The 21,213-nt window shown below is 37.5% G+C and overlaps 1 long non-coding RNA gene across 1 annotated transcript; it reads left to right on the top strand.

The window, feature by feature from the left end:
* The first annotated feature begins 16,865 nt into the window (after positions 1–16,865).
* Positions 16,866–19,289, top strand: LOC147833935 (uncharacterized). The gene is made up of 5 exons (XR_015507387.1): positions 16,866–17,003; positions 17,947–18,073; positions 18,247–18,332; positions 18,634–18,676; positions 18,776–19,289. It is a non-coding gene; the product is annotated as an uncharacterized LOC147833935 (long non-coding RNA).
* The last annotated feature ends 1,924 nt before the right edge of the window (positions 19,290–21,213 follow it).

Genomic DNA, 21,213 nt, shown 5'->3' on the forward strand with positions numbered 1-21,213 from the left:
ACTGTTTTTGACAGCTTGTGACATCATCTGGCACCTTCACTGGGTACTATTGCATGGACACCAATACTCTGATTTTAATATGATTAAGACAATACTCTGATTAAGAATCTACCACGTAAACATTGATTTTTGATTATCTTAAAGGAACACAGACACAAACTGCTGAGGTAACATTTTAAAGCTGATGATGCAATGATGTTACTGAATCTATGTGCTATAACATGTAACTAGGAATCATGAATGTAACATTCAAAAAGCAGCTCATGTAAACACCTGAATCATATTATTGTCTTATTCAGATTAAGGCATATCATTAGATCACAGATGTCCATGTAAAAGTAGTCACAAGCCCCAAACCCAGAAATAAAGATGTTACCTGATTTTAATGACAGCCTTTACACAGGTTAGTACTAAGCTAATGAAATGTTAATAGCATAATGCAAATCATGCTAACAAACAAATGATCAAAAGAAAAAAAAAAAAAAAAAAATATATATATATATATATATATATATATATATATATATATATATATATATATATATATATATATGCAATGAAAATATAAAAAATATGAATTGATGTTTACTTTAAAACATTATATATATATATATATATATATATATATATATATATATATATATATATATATATATATATATATATATATATTTATTTATTATTTTTTTTTTTTTTTTGTCTAATAATTTTGGTTCAGGCAACATTTTGTCACAGGTATCTTTCTAAAATATCGATTTAGCACCGGTATCAAAATAACCTTAAACGATACCCAACCCTACTGTTTTTGGATTGCATAAACATTATTAGTGGAGGAAAAAAAATCTAATAAAAATAAATAAATAAAAACATTTGTTTATGTTGTAAATACAAAGTAATTTAACTATTTCATATGGGTTTGGGCTTGTATTACATGCTGTGCCTCTAAGCATCTTAAAAAGCACAATTTCCAACAAGCAGAGAGACAGAAAGAGTGATGAAGGGAACACGCTTTAAACTGCAGCTTTTGAGTCAGAGGGCTGTGTTTGATTTCTCAGATTTCAAATAATGACCTTTAGTTTAGTGGGGGTGGAGGGGGGGTCGTTCTGGCTCAGTAGTGCAACAGACGTTATGTCCCAAAACTTGGTCATCAATCATTCCATCCCTTTGTTTTTTGCTTCCTACAATGCCACTCCTGAGGCACTGCCTGTCCTGAGCTCATGCATATTCATGATGGACATGGGTCATGTGCTCAGAAGGGGCCATCAGTCACTATTAGCACAGCAAGAGCACAAAAAATGTTGTACAAGATTCAGCTGTAGTTCAAAATTTAAACAAGTACTTTGAAAACCCTGGAAATACTGGGTCTTAGACAGTATTTGGGAACACCATAGAGATCAGAATCTATCCCAGTTATGGGATGGCACCTGAGGTTCCGTTCATACTGTTCACACCTCTAGACTCTGAAATGAATCATTTCTAAAATGCAGTGGATTTGGCTTTGTTCTAAGAAACTATATTTCACCACATTCACTTGTTTTGCTGGAAAAAAAATATATAATAAAAAAATATATTTGACCAAAGCAACTACATCAGGCACACCGTACCTCATACCCTCCCAACATACCCATTCCCAGTAGCAGGGGGTACCATTAAAATTTCATCCATGTGCCTTTTTCTGTGGAAAGTTCAGCCTAGCTGAAGCCAACTTTGATGTGGGAAATTGTGAGCTTCTAGCGGTCAAGCTTGCTCTCGAAGAGTGGAGGCATCGGTTGGAGGAGTCAAATATCCATCCATGGTTTTTACAGACCGCAAAAATCTACAATATTTGCGAGAGGCCCCTCACCTCAATCCTAGAAAAGCGAGTTGGGTTCTATTCTTCAAAAAATATTTTCTCCATCTTATACCTTTTAGGTCAGAGGGACATTACCAAAAGCATTCCCAAGCCATAATGCTTCCACCCAAAAACTTAACTGTTGGTATGGTGTTGGTATGGTTTGGGGTGGTGGGCAGTGCCATTACTACTCCAAACATAGTGTGTAGAATGGCTGCTAAAAAGTTAAATTTTGCTTTCATCTGACCATACCATTCTCCCAATAATCCACAGGATTGTTCAAATGACGCTTCACAATCTTTAAACGAGCCTCAACATGCTTTTTGTTCAGCAATGGAGTCTTATGTGGTAAGCATCCATAGCGGTTCAGTGTATTGCTTTTATATATATATATATATATATATATATATATATATATATATATATATATATATATATATATATATATATATATATATATATATAATTTATTTATTTATTTATTTATTTATTTATTTTTAACAACATTACCTGCTGATTTAAGGTCTTTCTGAAGTTCTGCTCAAGTGGTTCTTGGCTCTTGAAGAACTCTCTTGATTATTCTCCTCAGACAGGGATCTTACATGGGGCACCTGATCATGGCCGGATTATGGTGAACTGCTCTTTCAATTTCCAAATAATGGCCCCACAGTGCTCACAGTAACATTCTGCATTCTAGAATATTTAACCATTCCAATCAAAATGTGTTTCACTGATAAGATTACAAAGATCTTAAGAGAGTTCTTCGCTTTTACCCATCATGAAGTCTTTCCTTTGTGCCACTTGGGTAATAAGAATAGGCCATCATATCAGTTAGGATAAGCAGCTGATATCAATTAGTATTGAACCCTGCAATCCTGGTTTCGCTCTCAATACTGACAAATTTCAGGTGATCCCCTGTCTTTCTATGCCTTTGTGCACCTTGTTATCTTCATATGTTCAATACTTATTCCCTATATCACTTTATTTATTAGGACTCAATGTGTATACTTAAATGTTCTGATTCTTTGTATGAATTAAATATTTGGCTTGATGGCTACATCTGGTGGAAATTTTGTGTCAAAAGCTCACTTAAAAAGCCCTTACTGATAAAAATACTGATGTGTCATACTTTTTTCCCCAGGGTATACCACTCTTGTAATGGTTCATACCAATGTAAATGCACAATCATGCCACGCAGTTTATGTGAGAAAATACTAATTCAGAGGAGAGCACTATTTTACACCACAAATGTTTGCAAGACACTTTTCTTGTAAAATATGTGTTTGTATCTACATATAGCCAAAATGTAAAATGAGATTAGATGCATAAACATCTAAAATAAGGGTTATGCCTACCATAAAACAAAGAATATTCTCCCCCCACCAACACAACCTTACAAAAACCCAGAAATTACTAAATATGTTCTTCTGGAGCTGTAAATAAACAGGTAAGCAATTGGTAATGTGTTTTATTATTATTATTATCATTTACAAAAGAAAAAAAATAGTATGAATTAGCAGCAAATAAATTAGCAAACAGTTAAGCTTATTAAAATCTTTACCTATTACAAAGAAATATAATTAAGTTATCAAATATCCTAAATCTTTTTTTTCACTGTATAACATACACATTCTGATTGAAGAGCAACAAATGAATCAAATTTATTTTGAGTTTTTTTGTTTGATTACATTAAATAACAGGTGTCACTTTAAAAAACTGCACACATCTAATGTTATAATGAAAGCTTTCCTAACTTTTTATGCTCATTTAGGACAAAACTTATCTTTAGTTGTTTTTATTATCAATTATGTGTATATGTCTGTTCAAACACGCACTTGAAACCCAAACTTTTGCTCTACTTCAAATTTCTGAAAATACCAGAGACATATGGGAAAATGCCTTTCTGGGATTATAGCGGGATAGATCTGTTGGTGTTTCGTAACATCTAATTTTTATGAGATAGGTTGTTAGCCCAACACTCAACCCCCAACCTGAAGGAGCAAGACAATTTAGCTTGCCCAATTCACAAACATTTGCACTTACTATTTTGTCATTTGTTTTAGGTCATCTTTGAGAACCACACATCTGCTGAAATAGCAAATCAGGCAACTATTTCAGAATACACTCATTATAATGAAATAGATATAACTAACTGAAATCTTTGAATTTGTTTTGCTGAAGTGTGCACATGCATTACACAAACTTACTTTCAAATATTTGAAGATTCGATAGTCTGTATAACTTAAAGACTCAAGAAGCTCCTTGCGAGTTTATTTAATAGTCTTTTAAAACAACATGCCAATAAATATTTCTGTGGAAAACAATTCAAACTGCTACCCAAGACAAGAACAAAGGCGCTGTAAACATCGGTTATCTTTAACAACATATGGTTTTCCACCCACAAATCCCAAGAGCATTTTATAAACTGTTTCTGCTTGACTAGTTGGTGTGCGTTTCAATATTCAGGCACGCTTTGCAGGAATTGCTGTAAGGTGCTTAAGTCATGTCAGAAGCTGCTGTAGTATTACATAATGTTCAGACTAGCACACAGACTTTCATTGATAATTCAAGATTGTTCGTGGAGCAGCAGACAGGGTTAGTGCTATGGCTTTCAGCCTCTAGGTACAGAGCGGTTTTTCCTTTCTCATTTAGTTATATGATCCAGTTGAGCAATTTAGTGCTTTAGAGATGAAGCCAGGATTTTATTAGAGGAAGGATCGTACTGCGGATGTAAAGAAAGCACAGGTTTATGTGCAGGGAATGAGAAATACTTAAATATCTGAATGAAAGCAGCTGATGAAATCAACTAGCAAAAAGCAGGTTTATATTGCGCACTGCTGGGTAAAAGGTGCTCACTTGACTCGTTCATTGTAAATCTGACAAAAAGTTGAGATAAGTTAAAAATTTAATAATACTTAAAAATTTTATAATTCATATTCAATTTTCAGATTTCACTTACAAAATATTCAATACCCTTTAAAAAAATACTATGTATAATATTCAAAAGGTAATTTTCAGTTCATTTTATTTCAGTTCAAATATTCGCTTCCATAAATTCAGTGGATCAAATTCGAGTGTTAAAATTCAACATTACATCCGGGAACTGCACGAAAAGCAAAAGATTGCAGATTGAAGATCGCCAGCTGCTCCAGCTTTCACCAGCAGGTGGAGATGGAATAATGTAAGATTTTTAACGCAGTAAACAGGCGAGAAAAAGGCTATTAAAGGCACAAAAGTAGCATTTAATATTAATATCAATGCTTTGGACATTATAAATGATAAAAAGTATGAGTAAAATGAGTAAATGAGGTTTTAGTCATCTATATTTGCCATTATGTAACGGAAACCAGCTGGTGATTGCGTAAATATCAGTCCTCGGATCCAGCGACAGACGTTGTTCTGCAATCTTTAGCATCCTCGGAGCTTGTCTCCCATGCTGGCTCGCTCCCTGCTCAGACTGGTGTGGTTACTTGCACATAAACCGTCTTTTGATAAATATGATGTTACACATTGTCTATCTTTATTGACTCTTTCTTCTATAGACTCAAAGTACAGCTAAAGAATATAAACGTAAGAGAAACAGGAGAGGAAATATTATAATAATAATACAACATAGATAAACATTGACAGGGCTAAGAACAATTCCGAACAAAGATATTCAAAAGCAGAGAGATTTTATGAGAATGACACACAAAACAGTTTACTTGGAACTGTTAAACAGAGTTCAGGAATGATTTAAGGTTGGTTATGGATGGGGGTGTAATTTACAATAATTTAACATAACGTGTGAATGCATTAAAGGACCGTCTTCAGTTATTCACACAGAACCGCCTAATATGGCATAACTATAAGGAGTAATGTTTGCGCTGTTTAAACGCAGCTATGTCAGGATTGGGATAAGTTATACATTTTCATCATTTAAATTATTATTATGATTGTTAATATTATCATTGTATGACATTTATTTGGGCTATTGCGCTTAAATAAGTCATCCGTGATTCTAAATTAATATTTCTATTTATCCTTTTTGTCACTCTGTCTTTCTCTTCTTTTTTCTAATTTTTGGGGTTCTGCCACGGTTAAACGTTTGCAAAATGTCTTAGTTTGTCCAGATTATTGTTTTATTGTTATGTAGCCTATAGGCGAGAAAAAGGTATTAACGCAAATGTGGCAATGTCACAGCCAATTATAAGTAATAAAATGAGTCGCCTGTGGTTTGATAATAGGCAGTTGTAACTGACTTTAATTTGTTTTCAGTATTAAATGAGAAAACCGTTATTTACAACTTTTCAGTGACAGTTTGTATTTTATGATTAGCAATGTTGATCTTTTTTGCAGTTATTAAACATATAAACTTAATTAAACTGGTTTAAATTTAATATAGTTGTCACTTCAGCTAGTTTCATAAAATTAATGTTTAGAATGCATGGTTTGACATGCGTGGTTGAGTGGTTCCTGCAAAGCAGCTCAGTGTTCATCATCATGGGGTTACTGAGCTTTAATCGCCATCTACTGGAGAGAATGTATTTGCTCATTTATTCTATTAACTCTTTTCTGCAAGTGTGTTTTATGATTTCACAAAGTCAAACCATTATTTTTTTTATTTTATATTTTGAGATGATCATATTTAAATAAACAATTGCTAGGGTAGCTAATAGTTTCTTTTTTCTTGTTTTTCTTTTTTTTTTTAAATCAGTAGCCTATAAAATCATAATTTTTACTTGACAAAGTTATTGGTTTAGGATTCTGGATGCCTTTTTGCTAAATGAGTGTTGGATACTCATAAGCTCACACTAGTTAAATCAATTATATTATCAGAAATGACAGATATAAGAAATCTATTAATATTCATCACTCTTTTTACAATTATACAAGCAATTTTGCGCCGACGTCAGCTCCACTTTCGGAAATGGTAAACAGCTAGGTGTTATTCATATAAGCCCAAGCATGACATATGTCATGATTAATATATTAATCGAAACACTCTTGTAGGCTATTCTTATGCTTGGCCAAATGTCATGACTTTCACTTTCATTTTACATTATAATGCACAAGCCCAGATATCATCTGAAACTTCGGAAGAATTCCTATCATATATTGGCAGCCACCCAGCATCTCTTAACCAGTTTGGCGCGGCGCTGGTTCTGACCGGCCACCGGAGATCGTGGCCACTCGTTCGACTTTGTCATGAGCAAGCAGCACCGCACATGCATGAAAACGTCAATCATTTCATTTATTCATCAATTCAATCATTTTCCTTCTGCTTCGTCTCTATTTTAGAGGAAAAGCATAATCTGGACAAACTAAAGACATTTTGCAAATGTTTAACCGTGGCAGAACCCCAAAAATTAGAAAAAAAAAGAGAAAGACAATAGCAAAGTGATAGCTAAAAAGGATGAATAGAAATATTAATTTAGAATCACGGATGACTTATTTAAGCGCAATAGCACCAAATACATGTCATAAAATATTAATATTGACAATAATAATTTAAATAATGAAATTATATAACCTATCCCAATCCTGACATAGCTGCGTTTAAATAATAACTGAAGACGCTCCTTTAATGCATTCACACGTTATGTTAAATTATTTTAAATTACACGCCCCATCCATAACCAACCTTAAATCATACTTGAACTCTGTTTAACAGTTCCAAGTAAGCTGTTTTGTGTAACATTCTCATAAAATCTCTCTGCTTTTGAATATCTTTGTTCGTAATTGTTCTTAGCCCTGTCAATGTTTATCTATGTTGTATTATTATTATAATATTTCCTCTCCTGTTTCTCTTACGTTTATATTCTTTAGCTGTACTTTGAGTCTATGGAAGAAAGCGTCAATAAAGATAGACAATGTGTAACATCATATTCATCAAAAGACGGTTTATGTGCAAGTAACCACACCGGTCTGAGCAGGGAGCGAGCCAGCATGGGAGACAAGCTCCGAGGATGCTAAAGATTGCAGAACAACGTCTGTCGCTGGATCCGAGGACTGATATTTTCGCGATCACCAGCTGGTTTCCTTTACATAATAGCAATTATAGATGACTAAAACCTCATTTACTCATTTTACTCATACTTTTTATCATTTATAATGTCCAAAGCATTGATATTAATATTAAATGCTACTTTTGTGCCTTTAATAGACTTTTTCTCGCCTGTTTACTGGGTTAAAAATCTTACATTATTCCATCTTCATCTGCTGGTGAAAGCTGGAGTAGCTGACGATCTTCAATCTGCAATCTATTGCTTTTCCTGCAGTTCCCGGATGTAATGTTAAATTTTAACAGTCGAATTTGATCCACTGAATTTATGGAAGCGAATATTTGAACTGAAATAAAATGAACTGAAAATTACCTTTTGAATATTATACATTGTATTTTTAAAGGGTATTGAATATTTTGTAAGTGAAATCTGCAAATTGAATATGAATTATTGAATTTTTAAGTATGAAAACGTGTTTGAAATATTTTTCATTGAAATATTCACAGCTTAAATAAACAGATATGTTAAATTTCAGGACCTAAAAATACAAACCCTGGAATTCAAGTCATTAAAATGCAAGAACTTGTTAATACGATGTATTATTTTTTTCAGTTTGTGCTATTTAACAAGCTTTTTAATTCAAGACTTTTGGCATTGATTTTGTTCCATATTTATACCTATGTTTCCTTCTCCTTAAGTCTAAAAGACAGTATGCCCTACGCTCAAGTGAATCTATCATTTGATTGTTCCCTGGGTTCGAACTGAAATAGGGAAGCGAGCCTTTAGTCATGCTGCCCCCTCATCCTGGAATATTCTTCAGTCTGAACTTAAGATATCTGAGCTCATCCCAATGACATTGTTTTGCTCTATCCTTTTTAACAAACAACAACAGTCCATTTTTCAATGTATGTGTGGTAAAGCTGGAAAACTGAAATGTATTTTTATATTATATTAATTTTCTATTTATTATTAATATTATTACATTTTTTTTTTTTTTTTTTTTATAAATCTTGTTGCAGACCTCTTGGCCAGGTCACCCTTGTAAATGAGATCTTGATCTCAATGGGTTTTATCTGGTTAAATAAAGAAACATAAGTAATGATATTACAGACCACTACCTCTTATTATATAAATCAAGGCAAGTTTATTTATATAGCATATTTCATATACAGTGGCAATTCAAAGTGCTTTACATAAACAGGAATAAAAGAGACAAGTATAAGAAAAATAAAAACAAATAATAAAAAATATAATAAAAAAACTGATAAAAACAGACCAAATGTGTAAAAACAGGTTATAAAAGAATGAAAAAGAAGAGAAAGACATAATAGTGTGATCTGTCAGACGTAGCACAGTGCTCATTCAATAAAGACAGAGGTAAATGTCTGTTTTCAGTCTCAATTTGAATGCGCCTAATGTTGGAGCACATCTGATCATTTTTGGAAGCTGATTCCAGCAGTGAGGGGCGTAGTAGCTGAAAGCCGATTCACCCTGCTTTGAATGAACTCTTGGAATTTCTAGTTTATATGATCCTAAAGATCTGAATGATCTGTTAGGTTTGTATTCAGTAAGCATATCTATAATATATTTAGGTCCTAGGCCTTTTAGTGATTCATAGACCGGTAATGATACTTTAAAATATATTCTGAATGTAACTGGGAGCCAATGTAAAGACCTGAGGACATGTGTGATGTGCTCTGATCTCATGGTTCTGGTCAGAATCCTGGTCGCAGCGTTCTGGATGAGCTGCAACTGACTGTCTTTTTTGGGAAGACCCCTGAGGAGGCCATTACAGTAATCCACCCTGCTGCTGAAAAAAGCATGAACAAGTTTCTCTAGTCTTCACTGAAAAAAAAACATCTAATTCTTACAATGTTTTTGAGATGATAGTACGCTGATTTACTAACTGCTTTGACATGACTATTGAAACGCAGCTCTGACTCCAGTCACACCAAGATTCTTGACCTTATTTTTTGTTGTTTGACCCTTAGTGGCAAGGTACGCTTTGATTGGCTTTGATTGGATGTCATGCCGAAAGCGCGCATGCTGTCACACACACACGCGCGCATGCTGTCACACACACACGCACACATAAACGGGGAGAGAGAGAGAGCGGTCCATGTCAACATACTTTTTTATCTTTGGGCTTTTCATGGGAAGCAGCAAGTCTTTACAAGTCAATAGGGGCAAGTCCTAGTCAAAGTCCGAGTCATTTATGTTCAAGTCCAAGTCGAGTTGCAAGTCTTTTTATATTTTGTCAAGTCGAGTCTAAAGTCATCAAATTCATGACTCGAGTCTGACTCGAGTCCAAGTCACATGACTCGAGTCCACACCTCTGGTATGGAGTGCCTCAAAGATCAGTTTTAGGCCCGTTGCTGTTTACAATATATATGCTACCCCTGGGAGACATCATTAGAAGACATGGGATCAGCTTTCACTGCTATGCAGATGATACTCAATTCTATATTTCCACTAGACCTGATGAGACATCTGAACGGTCTAAGATAACCAAGTGTATTAAAGATGATAAAGACTGGATGACCATGAAACTTTCTTCTCCTAAACTCAAACAAAACATAATTATTACTTAGTGGGCCTAAATCCTGTACACAGCAGATCTCACAACTCAACCTGCAATAAGAGGGATACAGAGTTAGCATTAGCTCTACTATAAAATATCTGAGTGTGATATTAGACAGCAATTTTACTTTTGAAAATCACATATCCCATGTCACAAAAACTGCCTTCTTTCATCTGAGAAATAGTGCTAAATTATGAAGTAGCTATCCATCTCATATGCGGAAAAGCTACTCCATGCTTTTCTGACTTGTAGGCTGGATTACTGTAATGCTCTGTTTGCTGGCTACCCAGCATCCTCTTATCAACAGACTTCAGCTAGTACAAAATGCAGCTGCCAGAGTTCTTACCAGGTCTAGAAAATATGATCATATAACCCTATTTTTTTCCTCACACTGGCTGCCTGTTAAGTTTTGTATTGATTTTAAATTATTGCTTTTTGCCAATAAAGCATTAAATAATCTAGTTCCTGTTTATCTAACCAACCTTCTGTCTCGCTACTATCCAACCTGCTCTTTAAGATCTCAAAACTAAGTGCTTCTGTTAGTACCTAGAATAGCAAAGTTGAGTAAAGAAGGTCAACCCTTCTCATATATGGCTCCTAAACTCTGGAATAGCCTTCCTGATAATATCCGAGGCTCAGACACACTCTCGCAGTTCAAAACTAGATTAAAGACCCATCTTTTTAGCAAAGCATACTCAGTGCATCACATAGCGGTATGATACATGAATGTGCCCCATGCAGGTTTTTGCATCTTGTTTATACACACCATGAACAGCAGCTACGCTAATTATTCTCTTTATCTTTATTTCCACCTAAGGATTCTCATCCCGAGGCCCTCAGACTATTCAGCGCCACTGATTTGATCCAAGACCAGCGACAAGATTATCCCAAGATTTCCATAAAGCTGGACCAGGGCGCATCCTGAGCAGTTGCTGTGGTGGTCATGAAGGAGTGGAGAGCCTGAGACTGATTCCTGTGATGCTCCAGGAACAGACGAGTCTTCGATGAGGTCCAGCATTCTCCAGCCTCAGACACTTAGACTGCAGCTCTGCACAAGAAGTTTGGCCATAGGAGAAATGGCCGTGCCAAACTGTTTTTTATTTATTCACTTTCGCCAATTGGTGAAGTTTTTTCCTCGAAGCTGTCGCCACCGGCTTGCATGGTTCGGGATCTGTAGAGCTGCACATCGATGGATTTGCTCTTCAGTGTTTGGACTCTCAGTAGTGATTATTAAACCACACTGAACTGAGCTAAACTGAACTGAACTTAAACACTGAAAACTAAACTACACGGATTCAATTTACTATGATCTTCTATGGTAAGCTTCTTTGACACAATTTACATTGTAAAAGTGCTTTACAAAAAAAGGTGAATTGAATTAATTAAGCATACATGATGCATACATATACACATGCACACATTATACACTTTGTATATGTATACATTATACACTATGTATATACACTCTATACATATGCACACACTCCATAAATATGGACAAACATTCCATACATATACACACATAATATATTCCATACATATGCACACATGATGCACTCTGTACGTGTTACGATAATCAGCAATCGTTCTCCGGAGATCGCTGGTTTCCACTATAATCATGAACTTCACTTCCGCATTTCCCAGGACTACATATTCATACATGCACTTCTTCCAAACACGCACGCCTGCTCATTCATCTCGCTTGATTACACTCACCAGCTGAACTTTGTCAAAGACTGATAACACACCATACTTAAACCATTCATAAACCCATCCAGTTTGCCGAGTCTTGTTTACTGTTAAGTGACATTACAACGCGTTTCTCCCTGTCTTGTTTCTCCGTGTTTGAACCTAGCTTTGTATCCTTGTTATCCTGTTTAGCTGCCAGCCTTTCAACCTATTGCCTGTACCTTGATTACGACTCTGGATTTGCCTGCACATATCTTTTCATACCTGATTTGACCATTGCTTGCCTGACTGTGAATAAACCTGCATTTGGATCCTACCTTCTGTTGTGAGTGTCACTCCCCGACGTTACAGAAGACTCGGCCACACAATAGATCCAGCGGGGATAAAAATAATGTGCCTGCATCAGGGAGCACGGTCTATAGAACAATATGTGGAGGACTTTATCAATCTGGCTCATTTAACCACATTGGACGAGGTATGTTTGATAATATTTTTCATGGTGGACTATCTGAACCATTGTACTCCATCATGCCTTTGCACGAACCCCATGGGACTTTAAAAAATTATATCAAGCTTGCACTGCAATTGAGTGGGTCCCCCTTCACTGTAGGAGAGGTGGAGGACACCCCTTAATATTTTTTTTGTGGGGGCCAAAGGACAGCAAGACCCGCTGGTAACGGAGCTTGCTATTAATTCCACCACCACAAATCCAGCTCACAAGATGGTCACTTCCAGTGTGCCAGCTCACAAGATGGCTTCCCGTCCTGAATCTGTTCCTGTCCCTGAAAGGCCATCTCCAGAGCTGCCAGACCCTCATGTGCTGCCAGACCATCCAGAGCTGCCAGACCCTCCAGAGCTGCCAGACCCTCCAGTGCTGCCAGCCCCTCCAGAGCTGCCAGATCCTCCAGAGCTGCCAGACCCTCCAGTGCTGCCAGATCCTCCAGAGCTGCCACTGCCAGAGCTGCCAGCACCGCAGCGGGAATTGATGCCGCAGCCAGAGTCGACACCGCCGCCTGAGCTTCCTGAATGGCCGCCTGAGCTTTCCGAGTGGCCGCCGCCTGAGCTTCCTGAATGGCTGCCTGAGCTTTTCGAGTGGCCGCCGCCACCTGAATTTCCCAAATGTTCACCGCCGCCTAAGCTTCACGAAAGGCCACCGCCTGAGCGTCTCGAACGTCCGCCGCCGCCGCCTGATCTTCCCGAACAGCCACAGCCCCTCGCCTTGCCGATCACAGCCCAGAACCTCGTCCTGCCGGCGCCATCCAGACAGATTGCCCGGCCAGCGTCATCCAGACTCCTCACCTTGCCAATCACAGCCCTGCTCCTCGCCCTGCCGGCGCCTCTCAGACGGCTTGCCCTGCCAGCTCCCTACAAGTCTCCAGCCCTGCCGGCTCCTCACAGTACTCCAGGTCCTCCGCTGTCTCACGATCCAGGTCCACTGCAGCTCCATACTCCAGGCCCTCCGCAGCTCCACTCTCCGGGTCTTTCGCAGCTCCACGCTCCAGGCCCTCCGAAACTCCACTCTCCGGGTCTTCCTCAGCTCCATGCTCCAGGCCCTCCACAGCTCCACACTCCAGGTCCTCCGCAGCTTCACTCTCCGGGTCTTCCGCAGTTCTATGCTCCAGGCCCTCCACAGCTCCATGCTCCAGGCCTTCCGCAGCTTCACGCTCCAGGCCTGCCTCAGCTCCACGCCCCAGGTATGCCCCAGCTGCATGGTCCTGGCCCTCCATCCCTCGCCCTGGTCCCGCCTCCGCTCCACCTCCCGCCAAAACTGTATTTGAAGCGTCTGGAAGCCGCTCTTTAGAGGGGGGGCTATGTTACGATAACCATCGATTGTTCTCCAGAGATCGCTGGTTTCCACTATAATCATGAACTTCACTTCTGCATTTCCCAGGACTACATATTCATACATGCACTTCTTCCAAACACGCACGCCTGCTCATTCATCTCGCTTGATTACACTCACCAGCTGAACCTTGTCAAAGACTGATAACACACCATACTTAAGTCATTCATGAACCCATTCAGTTTGCCGAGTCTTGTTTACTGTTAAGTGACATTATAACGCGTTTCTCCCTGTCTTGTTTCTCCGTGTTTGAACCTAGCTTTGTATCCTTGTTATCCTGTTTAGCCGCCAGCCTTTCGACCTATTGCCTGTACCTTGATTACGACTCTGGATTTGCCCGCGCATACCTGTTCATACCTGATTTGACCATTGCTTGCCTGACTGTGAATAAGCCTGCATTTTGATCCTACCTTCTGTTGTGAGTGTCACTCCCCGACGTTACAGAAGACTCGGTCACACAATGAATCCAGTGGGGATAAAAATCATGTGCCTGCGTCAGGGAGCACGGTCTATAGAACAATATGTGGAGGACTTTATCAATCTGGCTCATTTAACCACGTTGGACGAGGTATGTTTGATGATATTTTTCATGGTGGACTATCTGAACCATTGTACTCCATCATGCCTTTGCACGAACCCCATGGGACTTTAGAAAATTATATCAAGCTTGCACTGCAATTGAGTGGGTCCCCCTTCACTGTAGGAGAGGTGGAGGACACCCCTAAATATTTTTTAGCTTTTTTAACCTGGGTCTCTGGCGTGAAAGGTGAGTCACATAACACGGAGCTACTGGGAGTTGATGAACCCATTCAACAAACAATACACACCATACATATGTACACATGATACACTCCATACATATGCACACATGATACACTCTATACATATGCACACAACATACACTCCATACATATACACTGTAATGTACAGTTCGTAGATAAAACTACTTATTGATTTTTAAAAAAGGGTCTGGGTTCGGTCTAAGAGGGCAGTTACGATCACCGATGCCAGGAAGTCTGCTCTAAGCCTCTTTGGGTGACAATTTAATTACTTCGGGACACTTTGCAGACTGGCCTAAGTCCCTTCGCCAAAACTTCAAAAGAAATTCCTGTCCCCCTTCTTCCACACAAACACACACACACACACACACACACACACACACACACAAGGCTCTCGACGCTGAAAGGAACTCAGAAATCCTGAATCAGCCCAAAAGTTAATGTTATGTGTTTGTAAACTTTGTATTTCATTTCTGACTTTTCTTACATGTATAATCCCTCTAATAACCTGTACGCCTCATATTTTTGAGCCTTTTAAAGCATCAATGATGTAAGAATGTGTATATCAGGCTTAATTTCTAAGGGCATCATGTGTGGTACCGATCTGCAGCTTACACAATCCTACAGCTCATGACCTAGGAGGCATGATCATGATCAATATGGCTTAAACTCCAGTTTCTTTAGTTATCCGAATAAGCTGTGCCCCTTTATCAAAGAGGTGTTTTTATAATTTTGGTGATCTGTGGAACTGAGTCTGCAGTCTGTGGAACTGAGGTAGATTTGCCATTCTTTATCTGAACTCTCTATTTCCTCGCTTTTCTGTTTCTTTCTGTTCGTTAAATGTTAGACTCGTATATACCTACATGCAGTATACGTTTGTTCTATGTTTTATGTTATGTTTGTGCATTTGTTCGTTATATGTCAGACTAGTCAATTAACCCCATTATAATCAAATGGATTGTATTGTTTGCCTCACAGAAAAAGTCACTGAAACGATAGATTCTCTACAGCTGCTATTAAGTTGATCAAAACTTATGAATGATTAATCTACTTCACAAGGAGTAGTAATAATTCCCATTTTAAATAAATAGATCATTAAAGAGTCCGCTCGGACGAGGTCTGGTTATATTTATTTGGTCAAATTAACAATAAGTTAATCCAGAATATTAATGATTAATAATTTGTTATTGTTGATAATTAGTATTCATAATCTGAGAGTCTGCTCGGACGAGCGGGCGGAATCATATATATTTATATATTTGTTTAACCAAATTGACAGAAGGTTAAGTTGGAATATTAATAATTAATAATACTCGTTATTATTGATTATTAATATTAATAAACTGAGCTAATTTCGCTACAACACACTCCACTTTTTTATGCACACATGATACATTCTTCACATATACACACACAATACATTTTATGCATATACACACATGATACATTCTATACATATACATAGGCACACATAATACACTCTATACATATGTAGCATGATACACTTTGTACATATAAATACATGATACACTCTAAACATATACACAAACAATACACTCTTCACGTATACACTCATTACATATACACACACTATCCATTCCATACATTATATACTCTGTACACAGCAAATTCATCAGAGTTAAATTCTCGGTGTTGAAGCATTTCAGAGTAAAGTGTTGACGTTAAAGAGTTAGATTTTGATAAATGAATATAAAAAGAGTTAGAATTGATTTTATTCAGTGCAAAATCAAGGAGTTATCTTTTCAACACTTGGTGGTGTTATTTCCAACATCCGGGAATTCATGCAGCCCCAGTCACTGAAGAATTTTCCAGACGCCATTTTCCATCTGAGGTTTAGAACAGCAACTGGTGAGTCAAACTACCTAAATGTTGGTATTTTACTGACTTTCTTTAAGGATATACAGTTGTAAACATATTGTTAAGTTAATAACTTTAGAATGGAGTGATAATTTTAAACTTCTGCAGTTCATTCATGGTCGTTTGTGTATCTAGCTTAACTGCATTACTATTGACTTCTTTTCAAGAATGTTTTTATATATGCTCAAGCATACATAGTGCATAAAAACATCAAATGTACATGTTCAACACATTTCTGTCACGCTTAATGCCATTTTGTGCGTTGTTACCCATCTGTAAAATAAAATCGACACTTCTCCTTTAATTCGAAGCAAACTAGCGAGGGAATCCCCGGAGCAGCCTAGCCTACTCTGCCCGGATGCTAACGGCGACACAGGACGGTTTCCATAAGCTCTGGAGAGTTTCTAAAACATATCTGGTGAGTAAATGAACATATGCTTACTTGTAAAAGGCTTCCTGACTAAAACATATGATTGTTTGTTATTCGTGTATGTTAATTTGTTTATTTTAAACACCGCAGCCCTTTTAAACTGGTTCATTCGTGGCCGTCCATATAACGTACCGTTAGTCCATAAACTCGCGTGGTAACGTACGCTTGAATTATATTAAGTGTTGACAACCATTAAAGTCGGAATGTTAACATTAATGTCTTTAAATGACCGCGTTTGCATTCAGACATTTAACGTTACAGAAGTCTCCCGGAAGTTGCGGGACTAACGTTAACGTTAAATGCACAGAGACTCCCAGATGCCCAAGTAGATGCCGCAAATGAATGATAATCTCCCGGAAATCGCGCGTCTCCCGCCCGGTCATTAAACACTTTGCACACCTCTCCACCGCATCCCTCCCAGCTCTTCAGGTACGTCGCGCGCAAGTCACCCCCACCGCTCTTCAGGTACGTCGTGCGCAAGTCACCCCACCGCTCTTCAGGTACTCATCTCTCCCGTAAATCAACTCTGTATCCCCCGAAAATGACTTTTCCCAACTCGGGATGTCTGACGTTAGTAAGTTAGGCTATTACTGTAGTCAGGAACATCTTAGTCAAGCTTTTTCTCCCGCATGATATTGTGCTTAAAACTATAGGCTAAACTTAGCATGTACTGTACACAACATTTCCGTTTTATTAAAGACAATTTAGTGCGTTGTAAACAGCCACCTGTCTGTAAAATCAATCAACTGATTCATATTTGAGCAGCCTAATGATGATACAGGTTTGATTTGTAGATTTATTATCAATAATCAACATCTGAATCAAAAGATATCTGTAAAAGTGTGAGGCATACTTTGTGATGTTCATCTCTCTTTTTTTATCTGAAGGTTATGCATGTGTTAGATAGTAATGTTTTGTTGTTTTTTAAAAGCCACAGTTCTCTATACAATAACACAAGACCCTGTGACGGTGGCTGATTAGAGACAGATGGTGTATTTCCAGAGTTGGTGAAATGACCAAGCACACCTTCTTGGTCATATGTGGTGATAATAATGAAGGTATGTTTGATAAAGTTCTGTATTTGTTTCACAAGCTGAGAGGGTATTAGAGCATTAGAGAATAACAAATGACATGAAGGTGATAAGTTTTGTATTGTGGGTGAACTGTTACTTAAATAATGTTTTGCTTTTTGCTTTGCACTTTTCTTCTTCTGTGTATCCTAATATTTTAGATTATATTTGGACCTGAAACATCTGCTAGACTCCAGGAAAGGTGGCGTCAATACTGGACCTGAAAGGGCCTAACAAGTTGAATCTGGTAAAGAAACACGCACGCACACACACACACACACACACACACACACACGCACACACACACTTACAGAAAACTGTAAGTTTATGAATATTTTTTACACTGTGGCCAATATTTTGGGGAAGTCAGCATCACTAGAAAAGATTTTAAGCTCCTCTAAATTTTGCTCCAAGTGTTGTGTTAAATTCTGGATTCTAGACAGACAGCTGCCTGTTTTTCCAGTTCTAGTCATAGTGGTTAACCTAATTGTTTTTGGAGATCCAACAGGGATTTATGTGTTTTTTCTACTTCCTGTCCCCTCAACCAGCTAGGAGAGTCAAGTTGTGGATCATCATGAAGATTTTCAAAAGGTTAGTTTAGATTTCTTGAATATGTTTTATTTACTTTAAATGTTCTTTTAAATATATCATAGAATTTGATTGCAATTTGTTTTCAAACATTTTTCTTAGTCATGCTGGAGTCTTGAAGAGTTCTTAGATGAGCATCACCCTATATCTGTGCATCAGGAACCACCAGACGAGCGATCAGCAGCTACTACATCGGGAAGCACTTCATTCACAGGACATGCTTGATGAGATTTCCTAGCTCCAGTTTGTTTTCACACAAGTTTACAGCATTTATTCCTTCATTTAAACTGCTGTGTTTGATATGGAGGACCAAGGAAACACCAGAAGTGAAAGATTTGCACGCCAAGTTGTTTAAAATCTAATTTCAGAAGAAAACTATGTGTTTAGAAGAAAACTATGTGTGACAATATATTGAACTATCAAATTGCTCTGATGAAACATCAAGTTTGGACCAAAGGACTAAAACAGCCTTTTTGAGCACTGGTCATACATATTTTGTTGATACTGTCTGTACTAATAAAACATTTAAAGCATATTTGACATTGTTGCATTTTAAAAACTGAATGAATTGTTGAAGTGGTGAATGTTTTCAAATAAAATGTTTTTTCTTTTGTAATTTACAGTCTATTTGACCTTTTTACCATATTTACACTCAAGAGAGTTGAATAAAATAACAATATATTACACCAGGCGGTGTTTTATATAGTTACAATTTTTAACTCTGCCCAGAGTTAAAATTAACCCTTACTTCGGTGTCAATGTGCCAACCCTTTTGAAAGTGTTGATTTAACTCTGTTTTGAGTGGACCCCATGAGACACTTTCAAAGTGTTGAAATTAACACCTATAGAGTTGTTTTGGGTCCCCATATTTTGCTGTGTACATTTATACACACAATACACTCATTATGTAAACACTCAATACATATAAATACATTATTAACTCCATACATACGCACACATGACACAGGCTGTACATTTACACACATAATACACTCCAAACATATACACACGATACATATACATCCTATACACTCATGTCAGGGTCTGGGATAGAGGATATGAGTCACATTTCCACTGAGCTATGGGAGTTGATGAACCCATACAAACGATACACTCCATACATGATACACTCTATACTTATGTGTAACCCTGCCGGTCCTACGCCACCCAACCCACTCCGAGCTGGTATCGAACTGGCGAACTTTTGCATGGGAGTCGGTTGCTCTACCAAGGAGGCTAAAGGCCATGGCCACTAGTGTCGGTCGCTAGAGCACCTTTAGAGGTCAGTGAGTGAGGTTTACCTTCACAGCACTTCACGTTTAATGACATCCTGCTATCATCCAAAATGGTGGATTTTTCCCTGGTTTTTAGTCTTCTCTTTGATTCAAATATGGTTTCCCAGCATCATTCAAAACCTTCCTTACTCTGTCCTTTCATTTGTTCATGTCAGCTCTCCTTTTTTATCCTTTTAATGTCTGAAGCGGACATGAAAGCAAGTGGCATCTACATTATTCTTAGAGGACAAGAATGTTTTTTTTTCTGAGTGAGGCTATTTTAATGTTTAAATTGCAGACTCTTGGTCGCGCAAAAATGTGCCCAATCCAATAGCATCTGGATGCAGCCCTTATGATGCAAGCTGAGATTGCATCAATCAGCGATGCAATGTCAGACACAATGCACTCAATGGAGTGATGACAGGTAGGGTTAGGGGTGGGGTTAGGTGAGCACATTAAAAAGCATTGGATGCAGCTCAGATTGCACTGCACCAGGTCTGCATCCAGACCCCTCTCCCCCAATCTGTCTCTGTATATAAAGTTCACACATACACTTGATGTCACATGGTTATTCATTTTTTTGGACTTATACGGTTGATCATAACACACACTGTTACAATGCAAAATGATGACTTGTTGCTTCTCAAAATAAAAAAAGATTAATGCAACAAAACATAACTGATTTTATGTTTTATCACTAAAAAACAACTATAAGTATGATTGAGCATTTATTTAATGGGTAAACTTAGAACAATTTAGTAAAGTAAATAAGTTATGTCTCTGATTATAATTAAGCTAAATTTGCAGGTAAGTAAAATAGTAAAAGATAAATAGTCTTAAAGCAACCATAACAATCTTAAACAACCTGATCTTGCATAGTATTATATTCTTACAACAATACCAATATTTTTATTTATTTATTTATTGCTATCGATAAGCTACTCTTGACAAGATAAAGCAATTTTGCATTGTACTGCATCAACTTAATTTACTGTTTTCAACAAATCAAGTTTTAAAAAACAAGTATTATAGTTGAGGGCAAAATTCTGAAACGCTGCTGAATATTAACAACTACACTTTTTTCAATCGTCTGCGTCAAGCACTGACAGTGTGAAGAAGTGAAAACACATTGTTACTGACAGTCGCAGTGAACACAAGCAGAGAGCCAATCTCTCATTGATATTGTGCTGCAATGCACCATGCATCTACTAGTACAATCCACTGTCAACCTATGCAGGGCCCACATCTACAATAACCACAGTAACT

This window comes from Danio rerio, chromosome 14, assembly GCF_052040795.2.
Source record: "Danio rerio strain M-AB ecotype USA chromosome 14, GRCz13ab, whole genome shotgun sequence".
NCBI classification, from domain to species: domain Eukaryota; kingdom Metazoa; phylum Chordata; class Actinopteri; order Cypriniformes; family Danionidae; genus Danio; species Danio rerio.